The sequence below is a fragment of the Lepidochelys kempii genome, chromosome 10 (genome assembly GCF_965140265.1).
Source record: "Lepidochelys kempii isolate rLepKem1 chromosome 10, rLepKem1.hap2, whole genome shotgun sequence".
Lineage (NCBI taxonomy): Eukaryota > Metazoa > Chordata > Testudines > Cheloniidae > Lepidochelys > Lepidochelys kempii.
This window is the reverse complement of record NC_133265.1, coordinates 37,615,923-37,638,860: the sequence shown is the minus strand read 5'-3', so window position 1 is coordinate 37,638,860 and position 22,938 is coordinate 37,615,923. Positions and strand designations below refer to the sequence as shown.

Below are 22,938 nucleotides of genomic sequence, written 5' to 3'. Positions count from 1 at the left end.
AATATATTTTCTCATTTTGAAATCTGCTTCTGCTTTTTGTATTAAAAATATCAATTTTGAGAGGAAAAAAAGACACTGCTTAAGAGTGTGGATTATGCCACCCTCTGTTCTCAGTCCCATCGTTCTGTTCTGATTCTGAGACCAATTTTCAGTGTATGGTCGAATTGGGTGGGGCCATGTTCCCACCCCTATTCAAACAGGCAGAATTTCTTTCAACATTTGGGAAGGATGAATAATAGAGGTTTGAGTTCTCCTGTGAATTTCTAATTTGGGGTTTCTACCAGCTTATTCCTGGGGGATGACTATAGTATACTGGTCCATTGCAGTGTGAAGTTCATCAGTTACTAGGAGTTCCAGAACAAAGTAATAATACTTTGTACTTCTCTATCACCTTCCAACCAAGTACCCCAGAAAGATGTATGAACATTAATTAACAGGGTGGATTTAGAATCATAGAATCATAGAATATCAGGGTTGGAAGGGACCCCAGAAGGTCATCTAGTCCAACCCCCTGCTCAAAGCAGGACCAATTCCCAGTTAAATCATCCCAGCCAGGGCTTTGTCAAGCCTGACCTTAAAAACCTCTAAGGAAGGAGATTCTACCACCTCCCTAGGTAACTCATTCCAGTGTTTCACCACCCTCTTAGTGAAAAAGTTTTTCCTAATATCCAATCTAAACCTCCCCCACTGCAACTTGAGACCATTACTCCTCGTTCTGTCATCTGCTACCATTGAGAACAGTCTAGAGCCAAAATTTGATTTAAATCACTAGTCAGGAAGACTCGATTTTATGTTTTTTACATAAAAGTGTATTCTTGTTGGTTGTTATAACCTTCATACATATTCTTCACAACTCAGAGATAGATAGATGTAGGTTTCATTTTTAGAAGGTACACACTATACATTTTTAAACAGTGATTTATTTTGAAAACTTTTCAGATTAGTTTTACAGCTATATCAGAAAATGAATGATTGTTTGGTTATTTTATTTACCAAAGGTAACTGAAGAAGATATTTTTGAAGTCATTGGGAGGTGAACTATCTCCAGTTCAACAGGTTAACCATTAATATTTGGAGGATTTTCTTGCCATGCTGTATTAGGAGGAGGAGAACATCACAAGACAGATATTTAAAATGTTTTAGTAAACTAAAACAACAACATTAAGTATTCTGGATTTTTTTTTCTTCAACAGCAAACAAGCATATGTCCCTTGCATCTCACATTTATCTACAGGTTTCTTCTCCTTGTCCAGATCTATTCTGCCCCCAACAATCTTCTATTCATTGAACTTTCTAAAAGTGCAAAGTTTCAAAGAGAGGTAAGGGATTGACTGTGTACACAAATTTGCAGAGGGACAAGAGGATTGAGGTTGGTTATTTCTCACCTCTATATATTATTTATTTATTTTAAAACATTTTTGCTGTTAACAAGCATGTTATCTCTGGAGAGACATATCCGTAGTTTGAGAATTGCAAAACTAAGCATCTCTGATGGTACACCTTTACCCCGATATAACACGCGTTCGCATACAACGTGGTAAAGCTCTGACACGCTGCTCTGAGCAGCACGTTAAGGGTGCCGGGCTGGCGGGGCAGTTCGATAAGGGGTAGAGGGTCTCAGGGGCGGTCAGGGGCTCCACGTCCCCAAGATCTGGAAGGCAGCAGCTGTGGGGGGGCATTTTGGGGGGCTCCACAGTCCCAGAGTGGCCCGGGGGATTAGCAGGAGGCTGGGAGCAGCCCACTCCGCTTCCCTTGCCCCGGCCCCAGCCGTGTCGCTCGGGGGTGGGTGCTTGGGGGAAGGGATCCCCCCCACTCACCAGCAGTGGCGGAAGCGGAGCAGCCCGGCCCCAGCCCGCTCCACTCCGCCAGCTCCCAGCCGCGGCCTCTGCTTCCCGCCGCAGGTGAGTTCAGGGGGCATCCTTTCCCCAACCTCCCCGCACTCACCAGTGGTGGGAAATGGAGCTCTGCAGCTGGGAGGTGGCAGAGTGAAGCGGGCTGGGGCCATATTGCTCTGCTTCCCGCCACTACCAGTGAGTGCCTGTCAGGGGGCGGGGGGTGTGGATAGGGGTCGGAGCAGTCAGGGGGCGGGGGGTTGGGTACGGGGTGGGGTCCTGGGGGTGAGTAGGGATGGGGGTCTCTGGAGGGGGTGGTCAGGGAACAAGGAACGGGGGGGGGAAGCAAGTTCGATATAACACGGTCTCACCTATAACGCTGTGAGATTTTTTTGTCTCCCAAGGACCGCGTTATATCGGGGTAGAGGTAGCTCTTCTAGACTGAGCACTGAGTCCCATTGGGTAGATAGAAAGATTAACCTAAATAATCTATACAGAAGCCCCTGGAACCCCAGAGATTGGGTCCCTAATCCAGGAACTCTTGGAACTCACTTACAAAACTTTTCTTAAACATTACATGAATACATTGTCTCATACTATAGAATTAGAATTTATAATCCCTATTCCATGATGAGATATCTTTGAACTATAATGTATCTTTAGATCGATTTTTTCCCCAAAGAAGTATTTTATCAAAAAAATCTGATTCCCTGCTCCCAGCCAGTGGTAGCTGTAGGGGGTGATGCCTACAGGCGAGGGCAGCACACGGAGCCCTCTGCCCTCCCACAGGGGCCACAGGGACATGGTGCCGGCCACTTCCGGGAGCGGTGTAGAGCCTGCAGCGCCACTGGGGTGGCAATCCCAGGGGCCGGATCCAAAGTCTTGACGGGCCAGATCTGGCCTGCGGGCCGTACTTTGCCCACCCCGATCTAGAGTCATAGACTTTTACCTGCTCCACCAGTTCTTCTCCCATCCTACAAATCCAGTGTGGTGACAATCCTAGCTTGGGAAACTCTGGGGCAGAGCCCTGATGGCAAAAGAGCCCCAATCAGATCATTGCTAAGGAGGCTTTTCCAGGAAGGATAACACACGTCTGAACAAAACTATCAGTCTGTAGGTCATTAACATTAGCAAAGGGATACTGTCAAGGCTGTCCAAAGCACGACCAGCTCATTGAAACAAAATTCTTCAATGCAGTGGTGCCCAGCCAAGCACCTGTGCTGGAACCGGTACCTGAAGCCTCTGTAAGTGACATTCTAGGTTTTTCCCCTGCATCTTAATGAGCCATGGTGCATTGCCACTGCATGTCCTACATTCAAAAAGGCATATTTTATTCTGCCATGGAACTTGGGCTGTTCCAAATTCCAGTCTCATGAGGTCACGAGCAGGGTATGGATTAGCCCAGAGCTATGGCAGAACAGCTTTCATATAACCACACAGGAGGCATCTCCGTGTCAGAAACTCCGACTCTCAACAACTGCAGCTTTTCTGTACTACCCATCTCTTCCTACTGCTTCCATGTGAAAGGAAGGGGATGGGATCCAGCAGTTGGGGGCAATTCAAAGTAGACTTGGTGGAGAAGAAGGGTGGTAGGGGATTGATGTTCCACCAAGATATAGTGGGGACTGGCTTTAGAGTCCCGGACACACCTCCTGGCAGCCACAAATCTTTCCTCCTGCCACAGCAACCCTGGAGAACCTGACACTCCAACCTAGGAAACTAGTTGGAACTATAGTATAAGACAATGTCCTGAACACCAAAGAACCGGAATGCTTGATACCAGTGAGGACAGGAAAATACGAAGGGTCATAATTTTTTTCTCCTGTCCATACCATAATGATATTCAACCCAGAAAAGAGTGACACAGCCCAATGTGCAGACAGAAACACAAGCCACCTGAGTATTGAATGGAAGAGGAGTACCTGGAAAGCAGTAATGCCAAGAGACACCTATGGATGGTAGCAGACAGCAAACTAGCATTATGGCAAGTGACACCAAAAAAAGCTGATTCTGGGCTGAATATGCAGAAACATGTCATGGAGCCAATAATCCTGATTCATAAAGATTTGACAAGATTGCACCTAGAATACTGTATGAAGTTCTGGGTATCTCAGCAACAGAAAGAGATGGGGTTTAGAAAATAATAAAACTGATAAAGGGGGTAAAGGGAGAAAAGATGAGAAAAGATTAAAAAACTATTCACAGTTTGTTTAAGGGGAGACAATTGTCTCAATTGTGTTTAGAGACTGTGTATGTGAAGAAGGAATAGAATTATTTAGCATGCATCAAGGGCATACAAGTAGAACAGAATGAAATTAAGAAAAGGATTTTTTTTTGCTGACTCTCAGAAGAGTTTCCTGAGTGAGATCTATTACACAATAAAATAGTCAAAGGGAAGTAACGGAAGCTCTGTCAACTACTCTGTCAGGATTATCTGCCCTTGCAATGGCATGGACTAGAGGCTTTTCTAGGGTTAGCTTCTACTATTAAACCATATAAATAAGACCAAATGAAGAAATCTTATATCCTAAAACCATGCACTGAATGTGGATAGCCTCCAAATTGCCATGTTTTCCGACAATTGACTAGGGGAGAACTGGACAGATCTTTGTAATTAATTAGTTCTGCGACATTTCCTATTCCATGAACAGAATTATCTTTATCTGCTTCCTCTTGTGTGCTTGTCATTTGGGCTACTTTCCTTCCACTATCTTTCTTAAAAACTACATTGAAAGAGACTGTTCTCTCTATACCAACAGAAGAGGTTACTGCAGACAAAAAGAAGATTTTTCCACTGAAACTGTGCATCAAAAATTAAAACAGTTGGGCCAGCAACTGAAGAGGCTCAGCCTTCTATGCTCTTTTGGCAGTAAGACGTCAACTGAAATGCACAAGGATATTGATGAATGATTAGCAGATACCCATGGCATAGTAGCACTACCCTTTTCCGCAGAAGTTATTAAAAGAGAAGAGGAGATTTTAACCCAGGTATGCTGGCCAATTCTAATGTGGGTGATCATATTCTGCCTTCTTAGACCTCCCCTCAGATGTTCAACTATAGAAGTTATTCTTCTCTTTTCCTTTAAAAGGCGTTGTGTAATATTATTATAGCTTAATGGTTGTCACATTCTACCCTGCAAATGGCTGCATTTCAATATGATTCCTGTAGCTTACAGTCTCTGTAAAACACTTGGGTCTTGGCCCCAATTCAGCAAATTGCCATTTATATGACTATAACCTTAACCTATTTCATCAAATTGTAACATATGAAGAATCCAAATAAAATGTACAGTAATTAATCTAACACTTTCACCACTTGAATAGGACTCAAGAATTCTTTGACTGTTACCTGTGATAATTATTTTTTTCCCCTCCTAAAGAAAAGTTAAGTGGCAAAATATTGATTTGAATAATCTTGAGTTAAATCAATCTGTCACTTTAAGGAGACTCTGCCAGGTTAAAGATATTTGTTGGTAATAAATAAAAGGTAAGAACATTTTTTAAATATTTTAGATTATAAAATCTACAAATTTTAAGCACTAATTTTTGGCATCATCATCAGTCCAGATACTGAACACTGTCTAGTCAGGTGTAATTTTTGCTTATAGCTTATTTCAAGTCAGTTTTACTTTCTGACACTTTGGAACTGGCAAGAATTGAAATATCTGAGTTACATCACTGTAGGAGAACATTTAAAAAATAGAAAACACACCTGCGTTCACTGAATTTTTTAAAAATCATTTTAAAAATTTATCTCCAGTGTTTTTATTGTTTAAAAACTAAATAATCTTATGTTGACCTGATACTGCCTCTTTTAATAAGCCTGACATGCTAAGAGTCACTTGGATAACTTTGTTCCTTATGTTTAAAGATCTTGTCAATTCCCTATTAACTGGTTGGTGATAAAGTAGGGAAGTTTGCCAAAGCTGACACTTCACCTACATTTTGCATACCTGTGACATAACAATGAACCATGGTTCTGAAATCAACATTATTCATCTAAAGTAGCAGAAGTTTCACTGGCTTAACTTGCGAGGGATAGCTCAGTGGTTTGAGCATTGGCCTACTTAACCCAGGGGTTGTGAGTTCAATACTTGAGGGGTAGCTCTTAGGGATGGGGCAAAAAGTGGGGATTGGTCCTGCTTTGAGCAGGGGGTTGGACTAGATGACCTCCTGAGGTCCCTTCCAACCCTGATATTCTATGATTCTATGACAATTACCTCCTTTCTCCAAACATCTTCAAGGATCTACAACCTATCCTGAAGGACGATCCCTCACTCTCACAGAGCTTGGGAGACAGGCCAATCCTCACTTACAGACAGCCCCCGAACCTGAAGCAAATACTCACCAGCAACTACTCACCACGCAACAAAACACTAATCCAGGAACCTATCCCTGCAATAAACCCCATTGCCAACTCTGTTCGCGTATCTATTCAAGGGACACCATCATAGGACCTAACCACATCAGCCACACCATCAGGGGCTCGTTCACCTGTACATCTACCAATGTGATATATGCCATCATAGAATATCAGGGTTGGAAGGGACCTCAGGAGCTCATCTAGTCCAATCCCCTGCTCAAAGCAGGACCTAATCCCCAACTAAATCATCCCAGCCAGAGCTTTGTCAAGCATGACCTCAAAAACCTCTAAGGAAGGAGATGTGCCAGCAATGCCCCTCTGCCACGTACATTGGCCAAACCGGACAATCTCTATGCAAAAGAATAAATGGACACAAATCAGATGTCAAGAATTATAACATTCAAAAACCAGTAGGAGAACATTTCAATCTTCATGGACACTCAATAACAGACTTAAAAGTGGCAATTCAACAAAAAACCTTCAAAAACAGACTCCAACGAGAAACTGCAGAACTGGAATTAATTTGCAAACTGGACACCATCAAATTAGCCCTGAATAAAGACTGGGAGTGGATGGGTCACTACAAAAACTAATTTCCCCCTACTGTTACTCACACTTTCTTGTCAACCGTTTGAAATGGGCCACCCTATTTACATTGGCCCGATTACCACTACAAAAGTGATTTTTCCTCTCTTAGTATTCTACTATTGAGAATAGCCCACTTCCACTTTAACTGAATTGTCTCGTTAGCACTAACCCCCACTTGGTAAGGCAACTCCCATCTTTTCTTCATGTACTGTGTATATATACCTGCCTACTGTTTTTTTCTACTCCATGCATCTGATAAAGTGGGGTTTAGACCATGAAATAAATTTGTCAGTCTCTAAGGCGCCACAGGTACTTCTTGTTGATCTTGCATATAGCTACCCTGATTTGAACTCCAGAGGTATTGGTAGACAACTGTCATCAAACTAAATTGCAGCATATATTTTTATAAACATGTTATACAACATGTTAACAGAAAACAGATGGTCTATTTTCCCCTCCACATAAAGACCACTAGCTAACCTCCTGATGCTGCAATGCAGAGCCATTCCCACACTCTCTCTGGTTTCACATTTAGTTGTTTCCTTATCACTTGCTGCAGCATTACTAACCTCTGTCTCCTTTGCATCCCTAGTACACTCATATTTGAGTAGAGTTTACATGTACAGATTATCACATCTACTGCTTCAAAAGTGATTGGCTATTAATTCTCCCCACCCCCAATTAAAAATAAAACAAAAAACCTCCCCACAACTTTCAGTAGACATAACTTCACATTCTCCAAGAGCACTGAGCCATAACTGAGATGTTGATGTTGTATACACCAAGGGGTCTGTGACTTAAAAGGGAATACAGTAATTTCCTATTGGTACAAAAATACTGTAGAAGAAATGAATGTCAGCTAATACACACTTGTGCTCTTACTCCCTGTGTTCAATCTCTCCTCCAGCTTCTTCTCTACCCCCATGTGGCAGGGCGCTGCTGGGAAAGCCCCGAATCAGCTCCTGCTATCCCGGCCTCCAATCAGGGGGAATGGATTGGGGCTGGGTAAATAGTGCTTGCCTGGGAACTGCCTGCATCTGCCAGCCTCATTAGCAGGAGCTAAAAGGCTGGGAGGAAGCGGAAGGGAGGTGGAGACAAGGAGGGAAAGGGCAGGCTCAGAGGGAGGAAAGAGCCTACTAGTCTGTTGCTGGTCAGGCCTGTGAGAGGCCAAGCCATGTAAATGGCCTGTAAATAGTGGGAAACTGGTGGTGGGAACGGACACAAAATAGAGAGTACGGGTGTTGCACCAGTTTGGAGCGTCTTTGAGTCTTTAAGGAGTGGGGACAAGGAGCTGAATCCAACGGGGCGAGGCGTGCACCCCCTTATACCCCTACATTTGTAGCAGCTGACTTAATAAATAATACTCCTACTATATTAATTTGGAAACAAGACAGGGACAATAGAAATCAACATACCCTAATAGAAGACGATTTTCTTTAGTGAACAAGAGATACCTACAACTTTAGCTAGCTTCCCTAAGTATGCAGATATTTGCACCACAGGGAAAACTGATCATACCATGCTAACACTGGAATCAATTTCTATCCACTAGGATGCAATTAGTCCAGTTAATCTAAGAGATTTATTAGAAATGCTTTTTTTCAAGAGCAGTGCACCGAGTTCAATGGATTGCCTTATTGAGGTTAAATGCAATTCGATCTCCCTACAAATTGCCCCAGGCTTTGTGTACAGCAGCACCAGCTCTCTCATGGCTTAAATTGGGCTTTTGAGCCAGCTTCATGAGCATAGATCTGAGTAATACCCTAGTACTAATTTATCCAGAGCCACGGAGAACTGGGTGATTGCTTTCTGCTCTAGCTTCCCTTATACCTTGGGGACAAAGTTCTATAAGATCTGGAGGTCCACCATGAACTAAAATTGCTACACTCCATGTCTCACTTTTACAGCTGGAAAAGAGTGCTCAGTAGGATGAGCTGGTTCATGAGTCTTAACCAGGTCCCTTGGAACAGCATGCATGGCTGCACATAGAATCATAGACTATCAGGGCTGGAAGGGACCTCAGGAGGTCATCTAGTCAAACCCCTGCTCAAAGCAGGGCCAATCCCCAATTTCTGCCCCAAATCCCTAAATGGCCCCCTCAAGGATTGAACTCACAACCTTGGGTTTAGCAGGCCAATGCTCAAACCACTGAGCTATCCCTCCCCTCATGAAGGATAGTGACAGAAAACAGGCATTAGGACCCTATGCTTCAATTATTAAGGCTGCATTAATGGCATCTTAATGTGATCCAATCTATAATGCATTTAATTACCATCAAATGCACATGAACAGCAGGAGTTAAGTCTCCAGTGGTCCAGAGAGATAACTGGCGCTAGAGATTTCTTAAAGGAAACTAGATTTCTTTCTTAGAAAGTGTAGGGTCATTACCAGAATCTCTCAAACTGATGAAGCACAGATGAGCTAAATATACTGTCAAACTGTACATAGAACGTGTTCCAAACAAAGGATTCCAAATGTTCTTGATTCTTAAAACCAGAATCTGCACATAATTTCTGATGCAAGCAATTACATTTACAACAAATGTAAAGTAATACACACTGGCAGGGAAAATTAAAGCTATTCATATACCTTATGGGGTTCTAAATTAACCATATCAACTCAAGAAATGGACTTGGGAGTCACTGCAGATAGCTGAATAGCGAGCTCCACTCAATGTGCAGTGGAAATCAAAAAAGCAAACAATGTTAGGTTGCATAAAGAATGGGACAGTAAACAATACTGAGAATATTATAATGCCATTATGTAAATCAGTGGTGTGGTCTCATCCGAATAGTGTGTGCAGTACTGGTCACCCCATCTCAAACAGGATATTGTAGAACTAGAGGGAATCCACAGAAAGGCAATAAGAATGACCAAGAGCCTGGAAAAACTCCTTTTCAGTCTTTCTTCACAAAGATTGGGATTGTTGTTACTTTAGAAAGAAGACAAAGAAGGGACATGAGAGAAGTATGTCAAATAATGAATTGTGTAGAAAAGGTGGATTAGGACCTTACTGTTCTGTTTGCTCTGTATCTTAAGACAAGAACAAGGGACGGTAAATGAAATTGAAAAAGGAAAAAAATTTTCCACTGAATGCATCCGATGAAGTGAGCTGTAGCTCATGAAAGCTTATGCTCAAATAAATCTGTTAGTCTCTAAGGTGCCACAAGTCCTCCTTTGCTTTTTTTGAAACAGGAGTGAAATTCAAAACTAATGACAGTGTGTAATTAAATGGTGGAACTCTGCCACATGAAATGGTTGAGGCCAAGAATTTTAAAAGATTCAAAAAGGGACCGGGTGTTTATACAAGTAACAAGAATAATCAGAGTTATAATTAATAATGATAAAAATTTTGTGGAAGGGCTTCAGAGCTTAAGTCAACCTACAACTATTAGAGACCGTGTGTGTGTGTGTGTAGGAGGCAGGTGGGAATTACCCCATATGTGCCTACTGCAGGATTCCCACACATTTCTCTGAAGAATCTGGTGCTAGCCACTCCTAGAGATGGGACACTGAGATAGATGGACCATAGGTCTAATCTAGTCTGGCAGATGTTCCTACCCAGAGTTTTATTTTTGCATCTGAAAAACACCCCTACATTCACAGGCACAATAACTCAGTGAAAGTGCTCTGGACTGCTACAACAGGTGATTGCTACTGCAGTCCCAGATTTGCCCTCATTTCCTGGGAATGACGGCACAACAAAGGTAGCCTCAAATAAATGTTCTCTGTTGCTAACTACTGGAAAGGTTGCCAAACAAGTAGCACCACTGAGGAGCTTCTTGGTCAGGACAGTGACCATAATACAAGGACTTGAGGTTGAAGAGAAGAGGGATTTCAAGTGTCAAAAATATTTTCAAAATTGTTCTAAGTAGGTTACACTAAAAAAATAGTATGAATTTGATTGATATTTTGTTATAATTTAATACAGTGAACACAAAACAGTAGACAATTGTTTTATTCTTTTAGGTTACAGCGGCTGTGAGCTATGGAGCTGCAACACACTGGCAGCAGCTGGAGCACCTCTTTCTAATGAGTAGGCCACACTGGATGACAGCCTACTATTGCTATCTGCCAATAGAGTTACTCCTTTAGCTCAGGTGGGGTCTGTACTGTGATATTAAGGGTTCCGGTTTCCAACTCTACTGAAAACCTGCATGTGTATAGGATTGTTCGAGCAGCTCAGTTAATTTGCACCCTGGGTCGCAGGTTTAGTCTTTGTCTAACAGCTTTTCAAGCATTGTTCTTCGTTACAAAGGATCACAAAGCACTTTCTAAACAATACACAGACATCACTCACCAAACACTGAGATGCAGCCACCGCTCAGGTAGAATGAGGCAGGCATTTTGTACCAACAACCTTTTTTTTTTTTTTTTTTAAAAAGGAAGGAAAGAGCAAAAAATAACTTCTGAGGTCAGAGAGGAGTCAAGCTGTAATTTTGCCAGAAAACAAGAGTTAATGGTTCTATTCTTGCTGGGAGTCCCATTACTAATGAGATAGATGGACGCTGCTATAATATCAGCATCTACTAATCACTGAGAATCATAGAATCATAGAATATCAGGGTTGGAAGGGACCCCAGAAGGTCATCTAGTCCAACCCCCTGCTCGAAGCAGGACCAATTCCCAGTTAAATCATCCCAGCCAGGGCTTTGTCAAGCCTGACCTTAAAAACCTCTAAGGAAGGAGATTCTACCACCTCCCTAGGTAACGCATTCCAGTGTTTCACCACCCTCTTAGTGAAAAAGTTTTTCCTAATATCCAATCTAAACCTCCCCCACTGCAACTGAGGATGGTTAGCACAGTTAATGAACTTCACAGCTGTAGCTAAACCATTCCAAATGTGCATGTTTGATGCCAAAGTTGAACCACTGAACTCATGGAAGTTGCTGGGCAGTTACCTAGGGGCAACTTTGCTGAGGTGGCATTTCAAATTTTTGTCTGCAGATGTAGGGAATACTTTCTTCTATGTGACTAGTTCCAATTTCAGAAAGCCATTAGGAGTAGGAAAGCTAAACTTCCTGCTCCAAGAAATGAATACAAAAGCAGCAGATGAAAATATTCCATTCATAGAATCACTATCTACCAAACAGAAAAGGAGTACTTGTGGCACCTTAGAGACTAACCAATTTATTTGAGCATAAGCTTTCGTGAGCTACAGGTCACTGCATCGCATGCATAAAAGTGGAAAATGCAGTGAGGATGTTTTTATGCTGGTACTATTACCAGCAGGAGAATGGGGTGGTGGGAGAGAAAACCTTTTGAAGTGATAAACACCCAATTTTTCATGGTCTGTGTGTATAAAAACATCCTCACTGCATTTTCCACTTTTATGCATCCGATGCAGTAAGCTGTAGCTCACGAAAGCTTATGCTCAAATAAATTGGTTAGTCGCTAAGGTGCCACAAGTACTCCTTTTCTTTTTGCGAATACAGACTAACACGGCTGCTACTCTGAAACCTATCTACCAAACCAAGAGGAATCAGTGAATTATAATAATCTTTTCAGTTCTCCCATTAAGTGAAAGCACTGAGATTTAGAGAATACCAGCATTCCCTTCAGTCAATACTTTAAAACTTGTTTAGTAATATTTAATACTATTTAAGCATAGAATCAAAGGTGGAAAATACTCAAATCATCTAGTCCATCCCAACTTTGACAAAGGAGAATCTCCAGGTTACTCTGTAATGTCCAGAGAAATGAGGCTTTCACAACTTTCCTTGAGAGGCTGCCAAAAGTAGAGGTCAGTAAATTTTTTCTAATCTGTAGCCCAAATTTTCCCTTCCTTAATTTTGCACATTTACTCCCTTATGTCATGCTCAACTGCCCTTTCCCTCCTTGGTGTTCCCAGACAGGTATGTCTTCATCAGCTAAGCAATACCTATTCAGGCTTTAATGTTTCCTTACCACAGAGTCAGTGTCTTCAATCTTTAAAATAATTTTATTTCTTTCCCAAACACCTCTGGTTTGTCTACATCTTTCTGACATTGAAATGCCCAGAAAGGAATATTGTATTCTAGATGCAGTAGAGCTTAACTGTCTGCTCAAAGCTATATGATGTAATGGCATATAATAAAAATGAAAAAAAATGAATAATTTTACAACTGTATCGTATAGCAAGCTCATCTTCAATTTCGTCTCCACTATCATCCTTAGGTCTCCTTTTCCATTACTAATTTTAAAAACATTTCCTATTAAAATGTCTGCACTTTGGTTTAGTCTCCCATAAGATATATTGCTTGCATTCGTCTCTCTCTTTCTATTTTCTGTTCTCACTGATGTTCATGCCACCATGTTTTACTATTATCTGCAAATTTAGATTATGACCAGCATAGAGACAACAGCAGCTTCATTATGACCAGCATAGAGACAAGAAAAGGAGTACTTGTGGCACCTTAGAGACTAACCAATTTATCTGAGCATAAGTTTTCGTGAGCTACAGCTCACTTCATCAGATGCATTCAGTGGAAAATACAGTGAGGAGATTTATATACAAACAGAACATGAAAAAAAATGGGTGTTATCATACACACTGTAAGGAGAGTGATCACTTAAGATGAGCTATTACCAGCAGGAGAGCTGGGGTGGGGGGTAAGAAAACCTTTTGTAGTGATAATCAAGGTGGGCCATTTCCAGCAGTTAACAAGAACGTCTGAGGAACAGTGGGGGGACAACAGTAGCTGATAGCATCAGTTGAAGCTTGTAGAGAATTTTTACAAAGTGGGGAAGATTAATAGATAATGGGCATACACTACTAAAACCCAGGAGAGAGCATAACACTAAACAATTAAGGTAAATCAGAGGCATCTGAAAAGAAATGATAAAGTGACTCAGTTCTGAGTGCCTGTAGACAATGTCTAGAGACACCACTGTGTGCATTAGCATTGTGCCCACATTAATAATAGTGTTGTATCAGTGCATACCTATCAGCTCTGTTCTTCCCACTAATTAATATACAGATGGAAGTGCAGTAAATAGTACCAGTACACACAAGCCCTTTAGTGATAAATCTGTAGAAAAGGCAGCACTGGTACAACCACTCACATACACCTGACCTCTACGCAGTCCAAATCCCAAGGCATACAACCCCCCTATAAACATACTCAGTATGACACCAATACGATAAGTGAGTTCCACAAGTAACTGGAATCCCCTGCCTCTACACTCCACATCAACACCAACAGCTCCTGGAATCCATTCTGCAGGTTCGCAAAGGAGAAAATTAGAGCTGCTTTAAGGGATTTGGCCCAGACCACACCTTTCAAGACGGTCTCACCCACTTTTTCTACAAGCTTCGTGCTAAGCCACAATAGACAGCCCTTTGATCTTCCAGTATCATAAGGTAGGATCTTTTTGATGCAATTTACACTTCAGGAGTATTAGTTAAATGTGCACCAGACTGGGATATCAGGCCCAAGAGCTCTGGGCTGCTGAGCTGCCCCAGTCACTCACTATTCAGACACAATGCAAGCCAAAAAAAAAAAGTTTATTAACCAAACAAACCTTTCATTTTCCTGCCTTGCCCCATTACAAACATTGAAGAATACATGCCTGCATGATAAACTAAAAGGCAAACTCAGTGCTGTGTAAAGTGGCAAGTTAAGACTCTTACACACAAATTCCTTGAGAACTATTTATGCCCCCTCACTAACAGGCAAAGGTGTCTAACTTCGTACAATTTACAAGCCAGAGAGACGAAAGAGGGCGTAAACTAGTGTGTCTCTTGCTGCACTCCTTTTGCAACCCCTTCAAAATATGAGCTACATCAGCTTAAACTAGCTTCCAGCCAGTGGGCCAAATTCAGAGTTACAAGCTGATCAAGTGGATGCAAGCCACAAATTAGGCCTTGTCTATATTAAAAATTACACAGATTTAACTAAAAGTGTGTTTTTAAATGGATTTAATTAAACCAGTACAAAACATACCTGTGTGGATGCTTAAATCAATTAAAACAGTTAATAAACTAGATCAGTGTAAGCCAGGTTTAAAAATCGATTTAAGAATGAATCAACTGAGCCAAATCGATTTTAAAACAATGTGTGTATAGATAAGGCATTAATCTAAAAAGGTAGATGGTATTTAAATTGGTGCAACATCCAGTCCCATCCACTTGTAAAAATATTCAAATTTTGTCAGCTTAGACTACCTAATTGTTCTCTTTATTTGGCCCTAAATTTCCACAAGATTTCTTGGTGAAAAGCAAAGATGATTTACATTATAGGAGCGCACACACTTAAAAAATTAAAGTTATTATATAAACACTTTATAAACCCAAGTCTATTTCCTCTTCTCTCACCCTCTGTGATGTTATCGACATGAACTGTGACCGTATAGATCATTGTTGCAACCAAGATCCTGTAGTGGCCCCAAATCTTGTACAAAGGAGGTCAAGTAAGGTGTCTATGAAAAGGTTTTGATTTTCTGGTTATGGTTATGCTATTTGGATGAATGTATCATCTTTGTATTTAAAGTTATAAGTATTGGCTCTATACCGTCTGTATTTCAAACTTGTGCTATGCTTTTGGGTGACATCCCAGACAATTTGGCATCAGCACTGCCTAGCCTGCTTGATGGCCCATTAAGGACCATCAGCTATACAACTGACCCATTGAGAGAAGGCAGATACACCTTGTGACTCAGCAAGGCATGCAGGGACATGCCTATGGAGGGAACTCTAAGGCTTTCAAGCCATGTGCCAGGCAGCTTGCCTTTGAAACAAAGGAAGCACAGGCCACATGGGAAGAGACTATAAAAGGCAGCTGCATCTTCTCCATTTTGTCTTCAATACTGTTTCTTACCTCTGGAGGAACTTTGCTACAAACTGAAGCTCTTAACAATGGACTGAATGACCCATCCAAGCTGTGGATGTACTCCAGAGACTTTACTTAAGCCAGCAGTTTATTCCATCACTGCTACAAGCCTGAACCAAGAACTTTGCCATTACTGTATGTAATTAATTCCATTTAACCAATTTTGGCTAACCCATCTATATTTCTTTCTTTTAATGAATAAACCTTTAGATTTTAGATTTAAAAGGATTGGCAACAGCGTGATCTGTGGGTAAGATCTGACTTGAATATTGACCTGGGTCTGGGGCTTGGTCCTTTGGGATCGGGAGAACCTTTTTTCTTTTACTGGGGTATTGGTTTTCATAACCATCCATCTCCATAAAGAGTGGTGATACAAGGGAACTGGAGTATCTGAGGGAATTGCTTGTACAACTTCTGGTTAGCCAGTGGGGTAAAACCAAAGTCCTCTCTGTTTGGCTGGGTTTGGTATGCCTTAATAGTAAAGCCTTGGGCTGTGACTGCCCTTTTCTAAGCAATTAGTCCTGAATCGATACTCTCAGTAGTGTCCCGCCAAAGGCCACTTCATTACACCCTCCCACCCCCCCAAAGTAACAAAACCTAACATGAGATTCTTTGCTAGGTTGCTCAGAAGGGCATCCTTATCGAGGACATCTATACCATAGAATTAATGGATAATCCCTTTCCTGAAAAAGCTAATTCCCAATAGCAAGTGTCACCAAAAAAATAACAAAGGATGATCTCTTCACTTTGGAGGACAGCCAGGCACTGGCAAAGAGCCAATATGGCAAATATAGTTTCTCCTTTCATTGTAATTTCAAGCAGCTTGCCAACAATTGTACACAAACACCTTTCAGGCAATAAACTGCTACACTTCAGTGTTTTCTTCTCTAGTCTTTCCAAAGTTCTGCCCCACTGGTGAAGCTGGAGAGTAGGAACATTCAACAACAGTGTGAGCAAAAAGGTTGCAAAATGTTCAACACAGAAATCCTTCACCTCAAATGGCACCTTTTTTGTCAGCCCCCTCAGAAAGGGGTATGTCTCAATACAAAAAAAGTGAACTTTTTACATCAAGATACCTACCTTGATGTAAAATCCTAGTGGAGACAAGGAACTATAGTTTTTGCCCTTGCCTGCTTATGTCAAGGTTAACTCCATGCAGGTTGGGGTTGACCTCAACAGTTTACCGAGAAGTAAACTGTCTGTGCCTTGTCTCCAGTGTGATCTCATATTCAGAGAGCTATCGTGATTGAAAACGCAGTGTTTGCAGCACAAATTATTAGACTATGGGTTGAACCAAAATTGGACTGAATTACCTTCTTACCCCTAAAATTTGTCCCTGCACATGAGGGTTGAGGCACATTGGCTGAGTAGCATGGAGAAGTCTGCATTGATGTTGCCTCTAGTTTGAGGTACCGAGTGGATGGGGGACCTGGTTCAAAGACTGTGTAACTGGCACTGTTAAACACTAAATGTACAGTTTTAAAAGGTGTGGTTTATTCCAAATACCTGCACCTCCTGGCTTCAATCACCTATAAAGAATAACTGCTATCCAGAATAATTGCACTTGAAGTATATGAAAGCATGAATGAGCAAATATGAAATTCCCATAAATACAGTACTGTAGTTAATTACTTGCTGTTCCTATCGCTTAGATTGAAATAAGTAGCTCATCTTGTTATTCATATGAGCACGTTCATCATACGTATCAAGGTGCAATACATACACGGTGCAATTTGTGGTATCTAAATAATGCAGCTTTAGCGGATGTCCTTTTATTATGGACTGTCCCTGGACTCTTCTCTCCTATTTTGGCCTTAATATTAACATAGCAACTTTGTAGAATCCATAACATTACATATAAAGCTTACAGGCAACGTGAGGACATCTTTCTTCCTTACTTGGGATTGCATAGGGAAGCATTTTTTTCATAGGTGACAGATACTCTAGAAAACCGGCTCTGACGTTTGTAATATTTCTCTTTTTAGATTTTGTGCTACCAGTTCCTGGAACCAGAAGAAACGTGTACTAGACTCTGCTACGTGGCTTCAGATCAGCAAATCTGTTGTAGCTTGATGTGCCACTCCTGGCACCCTGTGCAGTGTATAGAAAGCTAGCACTAACAACAACTCTGCTATACCCATATTCAGCTATGTCCAATCTAAAGTCTGATGGGTTGAGAAATAAAGAAACCCTTCTTCAGAAACACCACAAAGACCTGCTTTAGTGGGAACTGATGAGGCAAGACACTATCAGAGCGGATATTTACAGCCTATGAGTCGGAGAACGCTTCAGTCTCTTTGGTCACTCAATTACAGACCTAAAAGTTGCAATTCTTCAACTTCAAAAACAGACTCCAACGAGAGACTGCTGAATTGGAAGGTTTCAGAGTAACAGCCGTGTTAGTCTGTATTCACAAAAAGAAAAGGAGTACTTGTGGTACCTTAGAGACTAACCAATTTATCTGAGCATAAGCTTTCATGAGCTACAGCTCACTTCATCGGATGCATACCGTGGAAAATACAGAAGATGTTTTTATACACACAGACCATGAATTGGAATTAATTTGCAAACTGGATACAATTAACTTAGGCTTGAATAAAGACTGGGCGTGGATGGGTCATTACACAAAGTAAAACTCTCTCCCCCCTCCCGTTCCTCAGACGTTCTTGTCAACTGCTGGAAATGGCCCACCTTGATTATCACTGCAAAAGGTTTCTCCCCCACCCCCATTCTCCTGCTGGTAACAGCTCACCTTAAGTGATCACTCTCGTTACAGTGTGTATGGTAACACCCATTGTTTCATGTTCTCTATGTATATAAATCTCCCCACTGTATTTTCCACTGAATGCATCCGATAAAGTGAGCTGTAGCTCACGAAAGCTTATGCTCAAATAAATTTGTTAGTCTCTACGGTGCCACAAGTACTCCTTTTCTTTTTGAGTTAAATCAGTGGTTCTCAAAGCGGCGCGGGGCCAAGGGACGTGCTGGCCGCCCTTCCCGCAGCCCCCTTTGGCCAGTGGGAGCTGCGATCGGCCGAACCTGCGGACACGGCAGGTAAACAAACCGGTCCGGCCCGCCAGGGGCTTTCCCTGAACAAGCGGCGGACTGGCTTTGAGAACCACTGAGTTAAATCATTCTTCAGTTTGTATGTTTTCTAGGAAACCCACTAACAGGATGATCCACAACACTATTGTTTTAGTCTATGAAATCTCTTCTTCCAAGGACAGTGGTTTTGAATGGTGATGAGCATTTTCCAGCATGTTTCTAGAGCTCAGCTATTTTTCTAACTACCCTGGGAAAACTCAGCAATTATGCCTATTGGTTTAAGCAGCAGAGAGCCAGTAGAACAACAGACATGAAATTGCAAAGTCCAAGAGCATGAAACCTGCAGATAGCCCTCATGTGTCTGAGCAAGTAATTCAAAACATTAGTTGTCTCCATGGCTGGACATCACCAGCACATGCTTTGATCAATACATGTGATCCAAGCAAGTCAGTCATTAATATAACACAATCAGCCACATCCATTTTTATGGTTTCAGAGGAACAGCCGTGTTAGTCTGTATTCGCAAAAAGAAAAGGAGTACTTGTGGCACCTTAGAGACTAACCAATTTATTTGAGCATGAGCTTTCGTGAGCTACAGCTCACTTCATCAGATGTTTACCGTGGAAACTGCAGCAGACTTTATATACACACAGAAATCATGAAACAATACCTCCTCCCACCCCACTGTCCTGCTGGTAATAGCTTATCTAAAGTGATCAACAGGTGGGCCATTTCCAGCACAAATCCAGGTTTTCTCACCCTCCACCCCCCCACACAAATTCACTCTCCTGCTGGTGCTAGCCCATCCAAAGTGACAACTCTTTACATAATCAAGTCGGGACCCGACTTGATTATGTAAAGAGTTGTCACTTTGGATGGGCTAGCACCAGCAGGAGAGTGAATTTGTGTGGGGGGGTGGAGGGTGAGAAAACCTGGATTTGTGCTGGAAATGGCCCACCTGTTGATCACTTTAGATAAGCTATTACCAGCAGGACAGTGGGGTGGGAGGAGGTATTGTTTCATGATTTCTGTGTGTATATAAAGTCTGCTGCAGTTTCCACGGTAAACATCTGATGAAGTGAGCTGTAGCTCACGAAAGCTCATGCTCAAATAAATTGGTTAGTCTCTAAGGTGCCACAAGTACTCCTTATCCATTTTTATGTTACTGTGGTCATATGATCAGTTCAGGCAAGTCCAAAAAAATTGCATGACTGTAGACTAGCAATTCCTTATTCAAACAGTAAATGTACCACCACCAAGAAGGTGGGAAACTGTTGGGCAAATGGATCAGGATATTATAAAGAAACTTACCAGTAAAATAAGATCTCAGTGAATGAAAACCCTGCTAGGCCTGACTTTGGAAATTTAGGATTTCACCTGCCTAAAGGAATGAAAGGATCCCTGCCTTGCGGTCATTAAGTCTCAGTCTGCATATGGAGGGCTGCGTATGGAGGCTGCAGACAGGGCTGCATATGGAGAATAAACTGCTCTTCATCTTCCTTCAGGGCACTAATTTCTGCAAGTTATTTACTTTAAATGTTCGGTATTTGGGGAACTTTAACATTTCCTAAAGCTTGTTGTTTTTTTTTTAGTTTGTTAGTTTTCTGCCCTAGGTTATGAACCAGTGTGACACTCTGTACCTCAAATAGCACCCTGCAACCCCATGTTCACCACAGTGATATGATTAGGATATACTTTGTGCAGGTACCATTTCAGAGGTCATGATCTGTTGAACATTACTATCCTATTGAATTATACGTGTGACCGTTGTATTTGAAGTTATCAAGTTTTGCTGTGTGTGTGTTATTGAAATATGCTGTGCATCTGGGAGATGCCCACAGCTGGCCTTTTGGTAGCAAAAAAGGAGCAACTAACATCCCCTTACACACAACTAGATATTGTGCAAAATGTTTATCAGTGAAACAGTCCTGAAATATCACTGCCAGTACTTAATTGGTAACTCATCATTTGAATCAGCCTCTATTAAATATAAACTCACAGGGTGTTTTGAAGACACACTGTTATAACCGAGGAGCTAGGAATCAAACCCATAAACTTCAAACCTACCATCTGAAGTTAGAGGCTTTCAGGTTAATTATTGGAGCCTGGGATTATTTTTAGTCCCACTTTGTGTGCGCAGTTGCAGAATCAATATGGAGTTTTTACTGGATTTAAAACAAATATGTTAAAAAATTAACAAGCACACATCAATGTTGTTTACACAAGCAGTTCCCATAATCTACAGGATAATGGAAATTTTAATCCAACAGCAAACAGTCCGCTGCATTAAACCCCAGTCACACGAATAAAAAACAGAGATAGGTATTTCAAATTTAAATCCATGCTTGTCACTTGTGTTTCCAAAACAACCACTCAGTAACCACTAACAATTCAGCTTGCTTATGGTGTCAACATCCATGCCAACTGATAGAGGCAGCAGCCAGCACTGCCTGAGCCTATGTCTTCCAGATACCACAGAGGCTCCCCAACCTTCCCTATCTTTCCCCAGCTACTCAAAGTTTCCCCACCCCTTGCCCAACTAAAACCTCCAGCCCTCTGTCCTACTATCTGAGACTAAAGGCCTTTCTTCAGTCCCCTTCCACTCTCCCCAATAGCTGAGTGCATCCCACTTTTCAGCATCTTCCTGTGCCCCCTGTATACCATGGCACTAGCCACACTGCCATCCCAAGCAGCACCTCTAAACCCACTGAACCCCACTGCTACACTCCAACCCCTGTGCACTTAGATGCACCCCCCGTCTGCTCACACACCCCAAGCTGTACCCCAACTCCCATAATGCATTTCACTACTCCCACAGGGTGCACCCCTGCCCCATACAGGACCCCCAACCCCATAACACTCATGTCACATCCCTCCTACTCCTTAATACTACACCCCATCCCATCAACCCCACTGCTCCCCCACGCTCCAACTCCACCCCATCACAACCCCCTATGCTACACCACAGAAGCGATGCTACACCCCACTACTCCCCCGCCCAATCACAGCCCTCCATGGTACCGTATAGCCCCCAATGCTGCACCCCACCCACATCACAGCCCACCATGGTACCCCATAGCCCCAAATGCTGGCCCCACTGCTCTCCCACCCCATCACAGCCCTCCATGGTACCCCATAGTTCCCAATGCTGCACCCCCCCAGCCTGGGCCGGGAGTAGCTAGCCACCTCCCGGCCCGCTCCTCAACCCTTCCTGGAGGCTGAGCCCCCCCACGCTCCCTTACCCTACCCGGCCCGGCCCGGCCCAACCCTGCGCCGCCTCCGCCGCCTGCTCGGGTATCAGCCGCTCCCCACGGCCTAACAGGCCGGCGCAGGCGCACACGCGAGCTCCCACTTTGCGCCAAGGCGCAGGAGCCAGACACGATCGCCTTCCACCCTCAAGACGATACAGCAGGCGCATGCGCAAGGGGATGAACTGCTTTCCCTCCGCCTTGGGCGGGCCGCCACTAGGAATATTTTGCCTATGCGCAGTAGCGGCAGGAGCAAGGTGCGAGTGTGAGCCTAGGGCTATACACAGAGAGGGCCCCCGTGACCCCCCCCACGCTGACCCCCATGCTCACCCAAGGCTCTGAGTCCTAGGGTCGGGTTGGTGCTGTCCTCCCAGCTCCAAGGGCCCTGGGGAGTGAGAAATGTCTCCCGTGGAGCTGGACAAAACGTGCTCCACTGCGGAGCGAGAGGTTGGCCTCAGGGCCAGGGAGCAGCACGGCAGTACAGACCCAGTGCGTTGTCGGGGTGCTCAGCTTCCTCTGAGGCACTGGGTTTTGCATGCTGCAAGAGGCGGAGTTCTGGGCATGATGGGCCACTTGTCTCAGCTGCGAGCATGTTCCATGCCCCGAACCTTTAAGACACAGAAGTGGCTGCATCTTGGAGTGGGGCTGTAAGGCGCTCACTGGGTACTGTGCAAAGTGGCCAGGGCAGCAGGCTGGAAATCAGAAACTCCTGGGTCTGTTCAGGGCTGTAAATACTAATGGAAACTGTGTGATCATGGGAGACTTTAACTTCCCAGATATAGACTGGAGGATGTGTGCTAGTAATAATAATAGGGCTCAGATTTTCCTAGATGCGATAGCTGATGGATTCCTTCACCAAGTAGTTGCTGAACCAACTAGAGGGGATGCCATTTTAGATTTGGTTTTGGTGAGTAGTGAAGATCTCATAGAAGACATGGTTGTAGGGGACAATCTTGGCTCAAGTGATCATGAGCTAATGCCGTTCAAATGGAAGGATTAACAAAAATAAATCTGCAACTAGGGTTTTTGATTTCAAAAGGGCTGACTTTCAA

At 42.8% G+C, this 22,938-nt stretch overlaps 1 protein-coding gene across 10 annotated transcripts in view; it reads right to left on the bottom strand.

The window, feature by feature from the left end:
• Window positions 1-22,257, bottom strand: part of TBC1D24 (TBC1 domain family member 24) — a 66,646-nt gene extending 44,389 nt beyond the window's left edge. For 2 of the 10 annotated variants that reach the window (XR_012161189.1, XM_073362905.1), the window contains exon 1: window positions 21,881-22,036. The gene's annotated coding sequence lies outside the window, so the exon portion shown is untranslated. Of the gene's footprint in view, window positions 1-993; window positions 1,093-11,083; window positions 11,144-20,705; window positions 21,120-21,880; window positions 22,037-22,216 lie in introns of those variants that run through there. The other 8 variants (XM_073362906.1, XM_073362908.1, XM_073362907.1 and 5 more) reach the window with 8 other exon arrangements.
• Between the last annotated feature and the right edge of the window lie 681 nt (window positions 22,258-22,938).